Below are 13,493 nucleotides of genomic sequence, written 5' to 3'. Positions count from 1 at the left end.
AAAAAAAATTACCTCCAATCCCAGTAGCAAATATCATGATGATACTTACCTTTCCGTGCTCTCCTCCAGCGTGGCCATGCGGACAAGCAGATGCATCCTGAACACTAGTGGGGAGAGGCGTGGGGGAAGCAGCCTGGGTTTGACCTGACATCCTCTCCCTGCTGCACGTGGAGGGTTATGCTGGGGAGACGGGAGAGCCCCAGAATGAGAAAGAAACGTCAGTTCGCCCCTCTAACATTACATCTTCCCCTAAGAGCTGAGGGAGACCCTGGCGGGTCCGCTAAACTTGAGCAGCCTGTTCAGGTGCCATTTGTGTGACCTGCAGTTCTGCATTCCTGCACAAGGTCAGAGCTGCCGGGTCACTCAGTCACGGGAGCCAAGCCTTACAAGGTGCCTTTCAAATCTTTCCAGAGAGAAAGCTTGATCTCCCTGGAAGGCGATGCATCACGAGGTGTGACAAGGGAGCCCAGAAGCTGACCAGGGGACCGCCTTGTTGATAAGATTAGGCCCATGGTCCAGGGTCTGGGGTCTGGTTTCGATTCCAACACGTGATCATCAAGCAGATAAGAATTATCTGGTCAGCAGACTCCTGTGCCCCCAAAGCCCAAGATGACATTCCTTATTTCACCCATCCTTTCCTCCTCGTCCTCCTGCCCCACGTAACTGACGCTGTATGATTATTCTAGCAATAAAAACGGCCCGGATCTTCCTCTTCCGCAGCATCCTGCATCATGTAGCCTGCTCCACGACACCCGTTTCTTTATCAGTGTGATGTTGCCCGACGCAACAGACCCTGCTCCATCTCCCCTCCATTCCTGGACTGTGGACAAAGGCTCAGCTCAGGAACTGGGGTGACTCGGGCTAATCCTGCCCCTGGGCCAGGCCAGTGGGGGACACACATTCCTCCCTCCCCCTGTGTGGCTCCCTCCAGTTCTGGTCTAGAGAGAAAGTAGCTGAAGCGCATGGAACAACCTCATTTTGAGGCCCGTGGGTTTTCTATGGTGAGTCCAAAGAAGATGAACGTCGGGGACTGAAGAGGAACATTGGCGACTGGGGGAGGGAGCTGTCAGGGGTGAAGTTACCACCACATCCTAGCAGGGGCCTGGAGCAGGGGTCCTGCCCAGCTCCTTACACCTCAAGCCAACCATGAGATAGTTCTAAACCTCAGCCTCTTCAGGTCCAACGCCTTTTCAGTCCTGCTTGGAAACTGCTTCTCCACAGAACTGCATTTAGTGAGGTGTTGTTCTCACACTCTTTACTCTGTGTGCGATTTCAATTCATTTATTCTGGGGCTTGATGTTAATTGTCTTCCCATCATCTTGTGTTGTATATCCTGTCATTCTTGTTACACACACACACACACACACACACACACACACACACTCCCCTCTCCTTGGGAACCAGACCCTCACTCAGCACTGGGGTTACTCTGACCCTCTGTCTCTGGTCCCCTCAGAGCCGCCCTCTCTGCAGTGTCTCTACTCAGCAGGGTCTGAGCAGCCCCAGGAGTCCCTGCACCTCCTGCCTCTGACCTTGTGGGAAACCAGCCCCTAAGCCTGCGTGACAATGAGGAGGTGAAGGCAAAGTCCTGAGGTCAGTGACTGCTGGAGGAGACAATTTTCTTTTTTCGTTTCTTTTTCCCCTCATTGTACTACTCAGTTGAGGTAACATTGCTTTACACACCGTATGTGTTCAGAGGCCCAGGGTCACCCCTCTTCAGATGTTTGTTACCACATCACGCCTACCATAAGGGCACCCACAGTCTTCACCATAGTTCACTGGGCCCTTTTCCTACCTTGTTTCCTGCTCTTACCCCACTCCATACCTTCAATTCCACAGTCATATTTCTAGAGTTTGTTTTGGTTTAGTTTCACCTGTGCCTGTTTTGTTTCTTTATATTCCACATATGAATGAAATCATCCAGTATTTAACTTTCTCCTTCAAACTTATTTTACTTAGCATAATCCCATCCATATCTATCCTTGTTGCAAAGTCAGTATTTTTCTTTTTCATGACTGAGTAGTATTCCATTGTGTATACGGTTTGTGTTCTTTATCCCCTCACCTGCCGTTGGGCACTTAGGTAGTCTCCATTGCTTGGTTATGGCAGACAGTGCTGCAGTGACCATAGGAGGCGCATATTCCTCGGAATTAGCATTTTACATTCTTTGGATAAATACCAAGGAATGGAATGCTTGACCATGGGACAGGTCTATTTTGAATATTTTGAGGAAACTTCATTTGTTTTCCATAGGGGCAGGACCAATGTGCTATCCGTAGAAAAGAGAGGTTCCAGGTTACCGCCCCACCCAAGGAAATGTGGGGCTGAGCAGGGATGAGAAGCTAAGGAACAGGAGGAAGACGTGGATTGAGATGAGGAAAGAAGACTGGAGGTGTGGTTCATATACACCACGGAATATTACTCAGCAATCAGAAAGGATAAACTCATGCCATTTGCAGCAACATGGATAGAGCTATAAGGGATCATGCTCAGCGAAATAAGCCAGAAAGAAAAAGAAAAATACCGGATGGTCTCACTCATAGCAGGAATTTAGAAAACCAAAATAAGGGACCAGGAAAAAGACTAATTGCAATAAAGTAAAAATCAAAATCAATAAGCACCTCTAGACCAGAGACACACTACAGTGGGGGGCAGGGGGAGGAGAAGAGGGATTAGGGTCAGAATAAGGGGGGTGGGAATTGTGTGGGAATATAACCAAAATAAAAATGCATACACTATGCAAAAATGAAAAATGATGTAAGAATTATATAAAATTCAAAAAAAGCCTGCAATTCTCAGATTGGATAATATCAAGGAGATTTGTATTCTGTGTGTGTTAGAAAGACTTTCTATACAAACAAATGTAGTTTAAAAGTGAAAGGGTGAAAGGATATGCCAAGGAAATAGAAAGTAGAACCACAAACCTTTACTGTCATTGCAGAAGGTGGCAGGAGCGAGGCCTGAGGGACCCAGACAGCAGGTCCCTGCCTCTCTGTCCAGGAGGGAGGGTGAGAGCAGAGTGTGGGGGGCACAGTGGATCTGGAAAAGGACTCTGGGCACTGGGGTGGAGGGGTGGTGTGGTCACTACCTCTGAAGAGATGGGAGCCTGTTCCCTACATGAATTGTAAATCAATGTTACTGCAATTTGAAAAACAGCCCTCAGCAAAGGGACAGGGAGTGGAAGAGAAACGTATCTGCTTTGGTAATTTCACATCGAAGAGATGTGAAATTATTCCCCTAAATCACACACAGTACTGTAAATCAGTGTTGCTTCAATTAAAAAAAAAAAAAAATAGGCCTCATGAAAGTAACAGGGAGTTGAAGGGAAAAGCATCTGCTTTGCAGTCTCCAGGGTGTTGTCATCAAGGGGCTCAGAGAGAGGCTGTGGGGAGAGAAGATGGCAGCTCCAGAGCCTCCTCTCCTCACTGCCCCCACCCCAGCCTGGTGCCAGGGTTGCTCACAGGGCATCTCACCCGCTCCCCTAGTGATGCTCAGCCCCAGCTCACCCTCTCAGCCTGAGTCACACACACCCAGCCTCTCCCCTGGCTGCCAGACTAGGACAGCGCCGCAGCGCCCCCGTGTGGCCACGGGGCAGAGGACAAGGGGCGAGAACCCTTAGGTCTCTCCAGGTTCTCATGGAGCTCCCAGAAGGACAGGGCTGTGCACAAGAGGGGGAACCCCACACAGCTTCAGGTTCTCAGTCTGACCTGTTTCCTAATACACGCTGACATGATGAAGGTCTCCTGTCTCGCCCGCTGCTCCCCTCAGCAGTGTATTTCGTCAGTCACCTATTCTGTCCCCTGCTCTGTCTCTGGTGAATCCTCTCCCGCACATCTGGCCTGAACCCCGGTTCTTGTATGCATGAATAAATAAAACTTTTTTAAAAAAGGGTCTAGAAGTACAGATGATGACTTGAGCTGCAGTATCATCACTGGTCCATACAAGGTGTTTAACCTTAATAAGATCCTTAACGGATCACTGGAGGAGGGGGAGGTTAAGGCAATGCACCAAGAACGCTTTCTGAAGGGACACATTGGAGAGTGATATGATTCTAAATAAAGGTCCAGCTAAACCTGGATTCCAGTGTCTAGGACAGCCATACTAGTTAAAAGGAAGGTCCCAGCTCCAGGTTGTGTTGGTATCCTGTGATGAATCCCTGTCTCATTCACCCCCAGATGCTCTCCAGTGTATCACCCTCTTTTCTCTCTGTTTTATGACTTACTACTCTCCAACATTTTCTAGTTGTTCCACCATTCACTAGTGCATTGTCCATGTTTTCACTCTCATTTGAGATCGTTGAAGTCAGGAGAATTGTCCCATGAACACATTTCCTCAAATGTAGTCATTGGCTAGAAATATCCATTAAAGTAATGAAGAAATGTACTGGCTCCTCTCTCATTACTTCTTGGTTCACATCCTAATCCACTGTCAGTTCTCCCCTGTATCTCTTCTGATTTTTCTATCTCTGTGCCTTCCCCAGACCTCATCTCCTCCCTTAGGCTCCTGCCCCGGACTAACGACTTTTCCTAGATGATCCTGGAGGGGAGGGTTTTAGACCCTTCCTTCCATCTGCAGGACATTAGGTTGAAATAATCCAACCTCAAAAGGAAACACTGAGAATAGTCAACCTTTCATAGGCTAATATTGCTAAATATAGAGCTCATGCATTATTATGCCCATAGTTGTTCCTTCTCATCAAAAATGGACTTCTGACCAGGGAATGAGGATGAGGTAGGAGGAGAAAACTCCATCCTGCCACATTATCCAACAAGCATTACTGGTGATATGTTGGAACCCAAAGTGAAAGCCCTCCAAGAAAATGAAGGAGGAGGAAAGTAAGATTACCTTCAGACAGGTGTACAGGAAACGCACTAGTGCTGGAAGCCAGAGGAGGAAGGTAAATCTCAGGTGGAGGCATTACCATGTCTAAGCAAAGAATTTATCCCTGATGAAGGGCTGATCAAAACTGGAATTAGGGGCCTCCCCGGTGGCGCAGCGGTTGAGCGCTGGGTTGCAAAGCTGCCCACAGCCTCTGCAGCGCTGGTTCGATCCCCGGCTGCTCCCCAGCCACCAGAGGAGGGTCCTGCATGGCGCGTACACCTCTTCTGTCGCCCGCTGCTCCCCTCAGCAGTGTACTTTGGTCCTTCTGCCTGCTCTGCTCCCCGCTCTGGCTCTGGTGAATTCTCTCACCCTCCCGCGCTTCTGACTGTACCCAGTGCTTGTATAAGTAACTAAGTAAGTAAGTAAATAAATAAATCTTAAAAAAAAAAAACTGGAATTAGACTAAATATTTACTTAGCCTCATTATTTCCAAACACCTTACTAAGAGATTTCCTTGTATTATCTCTTGTAATCCTCCAAAGAGCCCATTGGTCACTGATCTTATCATCAGAGCTAGATTACTAAGACCAAGGGAACAGGAACCATGTCTTTTGTTCTCTTAATTCTTTCGCTTGATATTTGTCCAAACATCACAGCACAAAACACAGTAATTGGAAGGAACAACCAACACTGGTTGATTGATTAGTTCCTCTAGTCAGCAATTTTCCTCCCCTCTGAAAATACTCTCCTCCTTTAGCTTTTATCTCTGTAACGGTTATATGCATAGCCTCCACCTTGCCCTTAACTTTGGGGTCTTCCTTCCCTCTGTGAGAAATGCCTCTTCCATCTTTATTTGGCAGACATCACCTATCTGAAAACAATATAACTTGGTCACTGGGTGTGTGGACTTGTAAGAACAAGATCCACAAAATAGCCATGTGACATTGGGCACATTAACACTTTGTGTCTGTTTCCCTTCAGTGAAATGGTACTAAAAATAAATAATTCTAGAATGATTGTAAGAGTTGTTGTAAAGAGTTGAAATATAAAGAGTTATCATAGAGTTAAAACCTAATTACAGACAAAGCATAATACCTCAAATGCAAAGTCAACTGAAGAGAATATTTGGGGGAGAAGAAAATAAGTTCTCACTAAATGATAGCTGGTAGGGTATTTTGATTGTAGGCAAAAGAAATTGCATTTGACTGGTTTAAACCCCCAAGCCCACACCAAATGGCATTTACTAGCATTCTAACTGGCTCAGAGGTAACCAGTCAACATTGGGAAGGATAGACATACAGGGGTCTCAAGTGTTGAAATTCATTTAAGATATCCTGGGGGAAGCACTGGCATGATTTTGATCCAACTGTCTTCCATTCTGATCTTGGTCTAGAAAATGTGGGTTATGTCTTTTCTTTGAAGAAGAAGAAAGAGTGGAAAAGTACATGATTAATAGTCACCAAAATCATGTAGAATGGGGCAGGGGTTGAAATCTCTATTGCTATGGAAATAAATTACCACACAGCCAGTGGCTTAAAATAACACAAATCTGTTATTTTGTTGTTATTTTATTGTTCTGGAGATCAGAAGTTCAAAATCAATCACAGTGGACCAAAATCAAGAACCCCTGTAGCGCAGTGTCCCTGCCACCTGCTCTGAAAATCTTATAGAACATTATAGAACATTATATTATTCCCTCATCTTTGTCATATAAAGTAACCTGATCCATGGGACAATAACCCTCCTTAAGCGCAAGTCCTGCCCATATGCAAAGGAAGAGGATTATACACACCCTTTGTGCGTCTAAAAATGAATCCTTTAGTAAGTAGAATGGGTATAGACTGTGACACAGATTGTAGTTCAACCTAGGAGGTGTAGGCACAAAGGTGTGTATGTGAACTTAAGAGCAATTTTGTGTAAAAGTGTCTGAGGAAGGAGAGGGGAAAATTGGGTTCAGAAATGAGGTGATTTCTGAGCTGAGTTTTAATAGACAAGAATTCATCTCTAATGAGTGCTGCACATGTAAACCTAAGAGAAGCCAAATTCAGATTTCTGAGTAAAAGACTAATGCTTTACTCTAGACCACAGATGAATTCCCAAAAGAGCCAAAAATTAAATCCAGGCAGAAATAATCATTTAATCAGTCAGTCAGGCCACCTTGCCTTGCTTTGTGATTTAAAAGGGCTTAAAGAATACATCTGGATCCCATTTTGAAAGCTTATTGAATCTTGAAATTCTTGTTATCTTAGGATTACTAGTGATTTTCAGGATCTTTTTGCTAAAAAATGCCATAAAAGAGCAGGCATATGTGGTGTTGCTGGGAGGAAAAGTAGTCATACTATTGTCTAGATGGCACAGTAGTTGAATTCAATGATCAGCCAGTTGCCTTGGGCTTACTAATTTCTTTTTAATCTTACACTGCAATGAAGAATTGCAGGGTGGCGTGAAATGTGAGAAGGGAAAAGGGGGAGAAGACTAGTAAGTCAAACACAAAATAGAAAGGGAGCAAGTGAAAGCAGTGCATGACGTTCCAGCTGGCTAGCAGCGATTCACCACTGCTCCGTTTGCTATTAGAATTCCGGAGGCTTGGAGGGTAAAGGAATGTCCCCAGATATTCCTTTTTCAATGGTTCTAGGGTTGGTTGAATCTAGTGTTCACCTAGTCTGAACACTTTTCCGTATTCAAAGGTTTTTTTTTTTTTTTTTGTATTTGCAATTTTTATCCAGCTAGTATATTAACATTTTTTTAAAATCAGGTTTTATAAGGAATTCTCAAGTAGACATGAATTCTCATGTCTCAAGTAGTGTACTAGAGGTATACTAAAAACACTATTCATTTTTTATCTGACACTCTTTTTTGTTCTAGTATTCAACTAGCCTACAGTTAATCAAACAATGAAAAACAGCAGCCTGTCTTGTGCTCTCCCCTGACCGGTTTCAGTATTTTGGATATATTCTATGCTACCTACAGATAATGTATTTATGTCACTCTTGCTTTGTGAGCTTATTTGAGAAATGTTTCCTGACACCAGTAGCTTTTTACACTAATTGTACTTCCTCTCTTGATTAATTTTGCAATGGTAAATGATATCCCCCTTTTATATAGTGTTGGATTATCTGTACAATAGTACCTCTTGACTTTCTCTCTTGCCTTAAAAGGACTTAATAGGAATGATGACAGGTGAAAATAGTTACACGGAATATTAACAGATGGGTCATAAAGAAAGGTGTTTCATGTATAAATGAGTTTAAGAAATTCTGGGTAAATAAGTAGAAGTTGTTTATAATGGAGCATATAGAAGCTTTGATGTGCAAATATGTGCTGTAAAGCTTCAAAAGAGCATGTATGTGATATGCAACATTTTCCAAACTTCTGATGATAGAAACCTTTTCACAGCACATCCAGTGATATCTTAAGGAAATGTTTATAAAAAGGTCCAGGAGGCAATCTCCTCTTTGATGTGATGGAAGGAACACAAAGTTGCCTTTTAGTGAAACAGTAGTGATCTGCCAGGGCGTTGAGCACTGGATACCTGCGGGTGCTATGCTGAGTGCCAGCTGTGCTAACAGTGCCTCAATTTCACAAAGAGAGAGGCTGAGGTATAGAAATGGCAAATAGTTTGGACAGTGTCCCACCACATTAAGTGGCAGTCATGATTCAAATCGAGGACTCAGGTTTAGAAATCCCCCAGGACACTCTTCTGCCTCCCCCAATGACAGCTAAACTGCCTAAAAGGAAAGCAGTGCAAAAGGACTGTTTAAAGACCCAGGCACATTAATTAGATTCTGTCATTTTCTGTAAACATCATGCTGACTTTTACCTCTGTAGAGCAACTTATTTTACACCAACATCATTCACATTTATTATCTCCTAGAGTCTCACCCAACCCTGTCAGTGGACTGAGAAGTCCACTGGATACAAAAAGTTTGAAGGATACAAAAGTTTGAATGTGCTGGCTAACTCAACATCACTAATCAAGGACTAAAATAGTCAGGGGTTTACCTTTTTACTATCTCTATCCTAGCGAGAAGAGTGTCCAAATTTAATGAATAAAAATACAGGAATCTACGATTAAAAAAATAAAAATAAGAATAAAAATCTTTGAATAGTCTAAATTATCAGGTTTGATTAACTCCAGGCTAGTTGAATAGTAGAACAAAAAAGAATGTCAGATAAAGAATGACTAGTGGTTTTAGTATATGTCTAGTACACCACTTGAGACATGCTTACAGTAAGATTTCACATGCATTGTTGATGTAAAAATTTTTATATGCATTTTATCTGGCAACTTGATAACTGGAAACAGAGCTCAGAACACAGGATTGAGTAAAAGTAGAGATGGAAGCTAAGTGACCTGGAAGCAGTGGGACATTAAGCTCTGTCTCTGAGCTTCTCAACTGGTGTGTGCTGATGGTTTAACAAGATGGAGAAGTACTGGTTCCCTCAGCCCCCTGCACAGTTAAGGAAGTCAGAAGTGGTAGAAACACAAGTTCTTTCCAGGACTCCTTGAAGGGTGACCCAAGCATGATGAGGTCTAAAGGGGGCCCAACATTCTCTCGGATGACTTTCAGAATAGTTCCATCTACATCGGCAGCCAGCTGCAAAGCATGCCACTGCCCATCATGGACAAGGAGACCCATGCACCCACAAGTTTGTATTCCAAATGCTCGAAGAGCAGGTCTCACAGCCCAAGGTGCAAGTTGTCGGGGTGAAGGTGGTCAGGACATCTTTCAGGTATGGGCCCACACAATATAACTCCAAATCTCTTTCACATATATTGGATAAATGTTGCTTTGTGGCCCATGTGCTCTTACTGGCAATCTAGCAAGCTTCTCAGATGACTGTATTCATGTTCTGTAAATTAGAGTTTCATTGTTACTTTCAAATACTTGATATGTAAAATATAGTTTTTGAACTCTGATTGCATTATTGTAAGCTAAAATTTAACATATCATTTGTCAACAAGGAAAAGGAAAAACTATTGAAGTCTTTAAATATAAATTTACCCTTGCAAGTGTTTGAATAGGCTGTGAAATAATGGTTTCAAAGTGTTATCACCTATGTGCAAAACTGTTTTTAAGGGTGATGATGAAAATTTCAAGAGAATGCATTAAAAAGTCAATTAGGGTTCACTTGTAATCATTTCAACATAAAACATGATAGAAAAAGCTATCTTGACTTTCACATCCACAAGAGAACACTGCTCCCACCTTAAGAAGAGCAACCCAGATAATCTACAAAAATCATGTTTTTTTAAGCCTGAAGAGAATTCAGGTTGTAAAAAAAGCCTAATGAACCGGATCCAAAAAGTGACAACAACCTCCTAGGAGAGCGGCTTTTATCCTGGGCAGCAAATCCAATGCAAAAGGAAGCTGAAAAAAAAAGCAGCTGAGCCTTCAAGGCAATTTTAAAGGGTTTAGAATCCTCAAGAGCTCAGACACAGGGGGCCTGCACCTATCCTTTGGCCCTTTTCCATGGACCTTCACAGGACAGCTTGAGGGGGCAGGGAGAAAACTGAGAGACCCTGAACTCAGGCATGGAAATCCTGCTGAAGTCAGAGAGGAAGAACCAGCGGAAGTCCCCAACACCCACATCATGGTGCTGCTGATGAGCAGCATGTACGTCTGGGTGAGGAGCTGCAGAACTGAGAAAAACATCTACTCTCTGCCCCCAGGTACAGATGGGAGTCTAAGGAAAACTGAGAGTGATTCCAGGAGAACTCAGAGTCATCCCAGAGATACATATGGGCCTTACCCTGGGTTAGGTTCTTCTCCCCACTGAGGGAAGGACCAGGAAGTTGAGGTAGACAGACCACCCCAAACACAACTACAAAAGACCTCCTGAAGACTAAGGGCAGAACAGGGATATGGAGAGAAACCCCAGACCTTGCACTGAGTACTAGGAAGGGACCATGTACAGTTGGTAGAGGGCAGGAGCGTGGATACCTGTGTTAGGATACAGGGGGAAATTTTTCCCCACCCCCCTGGGTTCTTCTGACACTAGACAAATACATTTATATCAAACAGATAAGTAGGAGAAAATAGCAAATTTAATAACAGATATATGGAGAATTTACATTATAAATTCTAAAATAAATGATGCAAGTCTGGGGTTTATATTCTGTGTGAAGGGATCTAAAGTATAAGGTGGTTGGAGGTCATTTCACATGACGAGGAGGGAACAACTTCATATGACAAAATCTTCCCTCTGGATGTTTGCCCTGCCTTAAGGTAGGTTCCTCTGATTTTAAAAAGGAAAAAAAAAAAAAAAAAGGTTGTTTCTGGAAATATCCTAAATTTAGTAAATCTAGGTAATCATTCTTGAAGAAGTAGTAACAGTTTCAGTTGAGGATCTCAATTGATCCTAGTTCTACATATCAAGATAACATATATGGGGGGGCGGGAATCTAGATATCTTAGAAAAAGTCTATGTGAACCCTTTTCAAGAGACTACTACCACAGAGGAATAAAGCAAAAGCAAACAGATCTTGTTAAAAGTGAAGGTATGAAAGAAGGGATTGGCCTCCCTGGTGGCGCAGGGGTGAAGACGTAACCTATGACGCTGCCCACAGCCACTGCAGCATGAGTTTGATCCGGAGCCAGGGAGCAACCTACATCGCACAGCAGACCTCTCCTGACTCGCCTGCTGTTCCCCTCAGCAATGCATTTCAGTCAGTCTGCCTGTTCTGTGCCCGGCTCTGTCTCTAGTGAATCCTCACACCCCCCACAACTCTGACCTGTACCCCAGTTCTTGTATGCATAAATAAATGAATCTTGAAAAAAAAAAAAAGAAGTGATTAAATACTCCCAGGTGTTCACATCCCAGTTCCTGCTAAAGGGAAGTGGAGGATAGGCCTCTGTAAGTGTTTTAGAAGAGGCTTGATGGAGATGTGTCAATTTGGCATGTGGATTATTTCAAACTAAGGTTAATAAAGACCCTGCAGGTTCTCATAGGAGAAACCTTTACCACTCCCTTAACTATCTTGAAAAATGAAAATTGAGACTATTACTCAGAATTAGGCTTTTTACCAGAAAGAACCCTTCGATGGTAGAAACCTATCTACAAGGCAGGGCAAACATCTAATTCAAAAATCTGGTCTTTGTCATATGAGTCACCCAGTCCTCATAATGTGAGTTCCCTTCCTCTCTCCTTGAAGGCCCTGGCATCTATCTTACTCTTTAGCTAAGGACATAGACCCTCATTTGCCCCCACTGACCCTGGAATTCACATCCACTTAAATTCTCCATATGTGGGCCTCCCCAGTGGCTCAGCGGCTGAGTGCTGGGTTGCTAAGCTGCCCGCAGCCTCTGCAGCACCAGTTAGATTACCGGCCGCAGGCCGAGGGTCCCACATGGCGCGCAGACCTCTCCTGCCGCCCGCTGCTCCCCTCAGCAGAGTACTTCGGTCCTTCTGCCTGCTCTGCTCTCTCCTCTGGCTCTGGTGAATTCTCTCACCCTCCCGCGCTTCTGACTGTACCCAGTACTTGTATAAATAAATAATAAATCTTTTAAAAAAATTCTCCATATGTATGTAACTCAATTTTGTTTTTTTTTGTCCTATTGATGTATCTGACATTACTTTGTTGTTCAGTCAGTCTAAAAGAACCCAAAGGGGTAGGGAGAAACTTCCTCTCTTCCCCTACAGGAAGTTGTGATTCCTCTACCATGTAACATGAAACCTATAATGAACTAAATAACTAAAGCCACAAAACCTTACAGGCCTAGCTCCACTACTGACTAGATTGTCTCAAATCGTCTCACTAATGGTGAGCCAGATAACAAAAGTCAGCCCTTTCTCTAGAGATGATTGCTGTTTTTCTTCAGACGCTACTATTTCTTTATAATTGATGATGTCTGAATTTAATCTTTATCAAAATCAAATTATAAAACACATAGAAAAAGTAAGAAAACTAATACGTCCTCAAAGAGAAAACAGTAAATGAAACCTTCCCTACAGAATAAAATTGTTGTTGGAATTATAAGGCAGACACTTTAAAATAATACTTATAAATATTTAAGATGAAAGAAATAGAATAAGTGAACATGTTTGGATAATTTCAGAGTCAAATGCAAATGCTAGAAATGAAAGATATATTACAGATAAATAATACTGTCAATGAGTTTATTATGTTGTATACAGCAGAAGAAGGAATCAGTGTCATTGAAAACAGACAATGTGATTTTAAAACATATTTGCGTTCAGGATAAACATGCTAATAAATACATAACTTGATTTCCAGGAGAAATACTTTAATGGCCCAGAACATATGAAAGCCATTGACCCAAGATTCAATAGACTCAGAAACCTAAAGAAGAATAAATACAAAGAAATACCAAAATTATACATCACCGTCTAACTGCTTAAAATCAAACATGAAAAGAAAAATCTTAAAAGCCACAAGAGAAAACAAAACACATTCCAGAAAGGAGAAAAACAATAGAAATTATATCTCCTCATCAGAATCAATAGAGACCAGAAGACACAGCCATGACAACTTTAAAGTGTTAAACAGAAAAACATATTAGTCTAGAATTCTAGAACTAGTTAAATTATCTTTCAAAAATAAAGATATTTCCCCAAGGAAAAGGTGAAAGAAATTGTCTTAAATAGACTTCGATAAGGAATACTAAAATGTATTAGTTCAAGGAATACTAAAGGAACACTAAAATGTT

General features: G+C 42.6%; 1 pseudogene across 1 annotated transcript in view; it reads right to left on the bottom strand.

The window, feature by feature from the left end:
• Positions 1-13,493, bottom strand: part of LOC311188316 (class I histocompatibility antigen, Gogo-C*0101/C*0102 alpha chain-like) — a 182,129-nt pseudogene that overhangs the window by 59,613 nt on the left and 109,023 nt on the right. The window lies entirely within an intron of this gene.

Source organism: Talpa europaea (assembly GCF_964194135.1).
Source record: "Talpa europaea genome assembly, chromosome: 2".
NCBI lineage: Eukaryota > Metazoa > Chordata > Mammalia > Eulipotyphla > Talpidae > Talpa > Talpa europaea.
This window is presented reverse-complemented; position numbering and strand designations above follow the sequence as displayed.